Here is a 6,000-nt window from a genome sequence, read left to right as displayed (position 1 = left end):
TTTCTAACCGCACTCTTTCATTTGCACAGTCTGTGTGATAACTATAAAATATATGGGGGGTTATTGTTCAATCATAAATCAACTTAATTATGATTATTGGCAGTTCTACCCATGCTAGCCTCGTGTATGATAATATTTACAGATGATGCAGTTGCTTGCCCAGTGTGCTATGAACCCGGCCACTTGAGTTAGGTACCAGGCCACGACTAACCTCAGTGGTGAACGATACCTGAACCTGTCGTTGGAACCCTCTTCATGGTGAAGTATGGTCAAATAACCCCCATGACAAACATGGCATGGGGAGGCTTTTACCCAGATTTTAATTGACAAAGAGATGCAAATTTATTATTCATTCTTATGATTGTTATTTCCATTGGGATGCGACTAATAGCAATACATACGAAATAATGAATTATCCTGCTTCCTAATCGTAAGCCAGTGCATGGTACAATATTTTACAAGCCACCAAAATAACCGGCTCGCGATAACACCAACGATTGCTGCCATAACCTTATGGTCAATGAGATAATACCGTCTCTAGGCAGGTTTGTTTGCCAGCATACGCAGCCACGGCCAATGACCCTACGTGACTGAAAAAAAATACATACAAGTTTTAGTGTGATTGTGAAATGGTTATCAAGTGGAGCCTTTGTGCTGTTTGCACGTAGCTCTTCGTGCGCGCGTGCCCGTGGGGGTGACCTTGCTCCCGACACGTTGCACACCCGAGAACTCCTTTTTACTGTCAACCGCAGCTTCATGCACAGGAAATGTCTGAACGTGTCTAAACATCGACGTCGTAAACGGCATTTATATTCCTCTTACAAACAAGGTTGAGAGCACCGTCTCGTGCGTTTGTCTGTGTCCCGTTTTCACTGTCCGTAACGTGAGGTCACGATAACTGTCGTACGCATGTTCCAATGTAGTGAGATCCTACAATTTTCATATCAAGGCTCTATGACGCATTCAACCACTATTGAGTTGTGACATAGCCAACACGGTGGCGTGTAGCATTGTATCGACAAGGCTCGATTATTGCAACTCACTACTCTACGGGACGTCTGTCAACAAAACGTGACCAAGCTGCAGCGTGTACAAAATTCTCTCGCACGTGTCGTGACGGGTACTGCAAGATCCGACCGTTTCCGTCCAGTGCTCGCCGAGCTGTATTGGCTTTCGGTTGCCGAACGAATACGTTATAAGGTTGCACTCATCACACAACAAAGTGCTTGCCACAAACAAGCCACAATACCTTGCTGATGTCGTTAAGGAGCGTCAACCATCACGCGAACTGTGGTCACTTTCGCAGCAGCAGCGGCTTTTGGCTGGCCATCAAACAAAGACGATCATTGCATTGCGCGCTTTCAGATGCGCTTCTGCGGCCGTCTGGAATGCTCTTCCTTCCAATATTAGGAAGCCACTGGAGTTATGCACTTTTAAATTTGGATTGAACATTAATTTCTTTAGAACTGCTTTTTGTGTTTAGTTTGTTGTCCTTCCCATGCATCTCCGATTAGCATGGTTGGCTATGGACGGTGTGAAAGAAGTTCAACATACATACAATGTGAATATAATTTGGTTTAACACGTAGGCTTTCGCGACCAATATTATTCATAATAAAGGTTTTTGGGTTAGATCGCGTTTATTTATAAATGTGTCGTAACCCTCCACCACCCGACACGGCCAATCAGCAAAGAAAAGTGTCACGTTGACAAAAGACAAATAATTCACTACTTCAGCCCACCGGTGTGTTGAAGAGTTAATCCACATTTACAGTTTGAGTACGACGTTTCGCTGGTAAATACTTCCAGCATCATCGGGCAATTCGCCAGAATGGTAAAGCCCTCGCTTGCTCCCGGTTTTATATAGAGCAGAAGAGTGACGTCATCACTTAACTCATCAGGTGCAGTGATTAGAGGCGGAGGGGGGGGTAATGTAATTATATAATCGATTAGTAATCAGTCATTGGTTATGATTAGTAATGAGTTGTAGATTAGTAATTCTTTAAATCAAAATGTAATGTGTATTATTTAATAATACGCTTCCAGGCCGCACTGAGCCGGTAGCTGTCAGAGCGATTAAAGTTATTCTTGTTCCTCTCAATTTCAATGGATTCTCTAATTAGTCTTTGCCAGTAATAATTAGTTTTACACACCACTGCAACATTGTCAAAATCAATTGAGTGTCCTTGTTGACAAGCATGTTCTGCCACTGCCGACAGTTGTGTTTGAGACAATTTAATATTTCTCTGATGTTCTTTTAGTCTTACGCTGATGTTACGTCCCGTCTGCCCAATGTAGCAGCTGCCACATGAACAATTAATCCGATATACACCTTCTGTTGATAGTTTAGGTAATGCGTCTTTAGTGCAAGATACTAGTTTTTGAATTTTGTGTACTGTACCAAATCTTACTGTAATGTTTTGCTTTTGCAAAACGCGGGCTAATTTGTCAGTTACTCCTGAGATATATGGAATTTTTATTGTTTTAACAATCTGGTCGCTTTCAGTAGTATTGCTTTGCGATCGTGATTTGGCATTCAGTGCTCTGTTAATTTGAGCATTATTGTAGCCATTCTGTCGTAGTGCGTCTTTAACGTGTTTAATCTCTCTCACTAGACTCTCACCATCTGACACTGTTTTCGCCCGATGCACGAGCGTCTTAATAAGAGAGGATTTTTGAGCTGGATGATGATGTGATTCTGCATTCAGATAGGCATCAGTGTGCGTTTGCTTTCTGTAAACGCTGTGTTATTTTACCGTTTAGGCCATGTCCAAGCAAAATATCTAGGAATGGGAGTGTATTATTCACCTCCATTTCCATGGTGAACTGGATGGCCGGGTTTTGTGCATTGAGATGATTTAGAAATCATTAAGTGTATCTTTACCATGTGGCCAGACAACCAAAGTGTCATCCACATACCTAAACCAAAAGGATGGTTTTAATGTGCTCGAGGCAAGTGCTCTTATTTCAAAGTTTTCCATGTACAAATTTGCTATAGCAGGGGATAAAGGAGAACCCATTGCTGCTCCTTCCTTGTTAAAACAATAAAAATTCCATATATCTCAGGAGTAACTGACAAATTAGCCCGCGTTTTGCAAAAGCAAAACATTACAGTAAGATTTGGTACAGTACACAAAATTCAAAAACTAGTATCTTGCACTAAAGACGCATTACCTAAACTATCAACAGAAGGTGTATATCGGATTAATTGTTCATGTGGCAGCTGCTACATTGGGCAGACGGGACGTAACATCAGCGTAAGACTAAAAGAACATCAGAGAAATATTAAATTGTCTCAAACACAACTGTCGGCAGTGGCAGAACATGCTTGTCAACAAGGACACTCAATTGATTTTGACAATGTTGCAGTGGTGTGTAAAACTAATTATTACTGGCAAAGACTAATTAGAGAATCCATTGAAATTGAGAGGAACAAGAATAACTTTAATCGCTCTGACAGCTACCGGCTCAGTGCGGCCTGGAAGCGTATTATTAAATAATACACATTACATTTTGATTTAAAGAATTACTAATCTACAACTCATTACTAATCATAACCAATGACTGATTACTAATCGATTATATAATTACATTACCCCCCCCTCCGCCTCTAATCACTGCACCTGATGAGTTAAGTGATGACGTCACTCTTCTGCTCTATATAAAACCGGGAGCAAGCGAGGGCTTTACCATTCTGGCGAATTGCCCGATGATGCTGGAAGTATTTACCAGCGAAACGTCGTACTCAAACTGTAAATGTGGATTAACTCTTCAACACACCGGTGGGCTGAAGTAGTGAATTATTTGTCTTTTGTCAACGTGACACTTTTCTTTGCTGATTGGCCGTGTCGGGTGGTGGAGGGTTACGACACATTTATAAATAAACGCGATCTAACCCAAAAACCTTTATTATGAATATAATTTTTATACCAGGCTGCATTGCTACTTGGGGTTTATCCTACAGATAACCTGGCCAATTGATTAAAGGGTTATTACCCAAAAATTTGCCGACAAAAAAGCGAGCCCGAAATAGATAGGCCTTTTTGTCTAAGGCGAAGATATCACACGCCATGCGCGTGCCTTGCTCGGAAGGTAATGTTATTGTTGATAACAATGGAAAGTGTTACAGGATCAATGTGTATGCATTCATTTGATTCCTCGTGACAAAGATGCAGCATCTGTATTCGAAAGTACCATACACTTTCCACCATTGTGTTTTCTTCCATGCATGTTACTTTGTAAAGCAAAATGTATAGTTGGTAAAATGAAAAAAATTAAGTTGAGTTTCATACGCACACTCATGAATTGGCCGAGAACACCTTGACATATAGGGGACATTTCGATTTAAAGCTTTCGTGACTGCAAGGATTCATCTTCTTTGGTTCTTTCGGCAAAGTCACGTAGAATGAGAATAAAATAATAAAATAACACAATAAAATTCTCACGACGTTTCGGCCACAACACAAGCAGCCGTCTTCAGGTGAAAGGTACAGAACTGTCGGGACAGAGCTTCTGTACCTTTCACCTGAAGACGGTCGCTTGCGTTGTGGCCGAAACGTCGTGAGAATTTTATTGTGTTATTTTATTATTTTATTCTCATTCTACGTGACTTTACCGAAAGAACCAAAGAAGATATGGGGGACAGCAGAGGTGGGGTTGGGGAATTTGGCACAGGCTCGCCAGATGGCCACTGCCTTCCCACTCTTCCGTGGTTCCTCCTCGCGCCTCCGAGTCATCTTCTCTCTTCGAGAGCGAGACAATACTGTTTCAGCTTCATTTCATTCAGTTTCATGTATTAGGTATAGCCCTGTGAGCCACGCGGCTCTTGACTCGGGTGCAACCGCAACAAACAAAAACATGAACAAAGAACATCTTAAAGTGACGACAGAAAAATCCAGGAAAAAACAGCAAAGTCTTCCAGAAAAAAACACCGTATATCAACGCTGTGTGCAAAAATCCCAGTGGGATGCCAGTCAAACAATAACAACCATAAGACAATCTAGATGAAAGTTATCAGGCTAACTCTGTAATTCAACAAACAAACATGGCTAAACCATACGTTTTCGAAATCACCAAAATAAAGCTATAAAAACAATGTAACAGTGATCATAGGAACTGCGATTCAAATGTAACAATAAACGATATACATAATATGTACGACCAAACTTTGCAGCCATAGCTGGCTGCACGAATCACTCCATAACAGCAGGAGTATCAGTAGGAGTATCAACATTTTTCAATGGACCTTTAAAGATCAGCACACTATAATCAAAACTCAAGATCATACTTTGCAGCGGTCATCCGGAGTGATGCATTTGATTTCGGTCCACTCTGCATAGCAGTGGCAGCTAGGGGTGTACAGCTCCTTAAGAGCAGTTTTGAGTGAAGATCTCACAGGTAGTGATCCAAGTTGCAGTTTATTGGCGATAGCATTCCAGACCCTCGGGGCGTCAACTGCCGCAACAGAGGCGCCTTCCAAGTTGAAATGATGATCATCACCGTTTTTTAAATTTCATATTTCTCTTGAACGCGTTTCATAATTGTTGAACATTTTCACATTGTGCACCAAATGAAGTTTGCAAGTGTCTTTGCGAACACAAGCTAAAACGAATCCATCCCAGGGACAGTTTTTTTTCATGATAAACTATATTCGTTGATAACATCACACTGCATAGTTCCCCGTTCTTGCATAACCCAGCATGAATAGCCGGAAAGATGGGGACCGGGGGAGAGGGGACACACTGTGGACACGACACCACCAGTGCCGGATTATCCTAGTAGCAAAAGTTGCATATGCTACGGGCCCCGCACTTTCAAGGGTCCCGCACTAAATGCTTTATAGCTATCAATTCCGGTTCAGTGATCCTACACTTGCTCTATTACTATAGGACTATACTCCCTTCAACTTTTATGAACGACTGGAGGTTTAAGGTTAGCGATTTGTCGTATTATTTAGCTGTATAGCAAGTGAAAAAATACAATTACTTTACTATGCAAGTTT

This window comes from Petromyzon marinus, chromosome 25 (assembly GCF_048934315.1).
Source record: "Petromyzon marinus isolate PM22_M1 ecotype Great Lakes invasive population chromosome 25, UKy_Petmar_22M1.pri1.0, whole genome shotgun sequence".
Taxonomy (NCBI): domain Eukaryota; kingdom Metazoa; phylum Chordata; class Hyperoartia; order Petromyzontiformes; family Petromyzontidae; genus Petromyzon; species Petromyzon marinus.
This window is presented reverse-complemented; position numbering follows the sequence as displayed.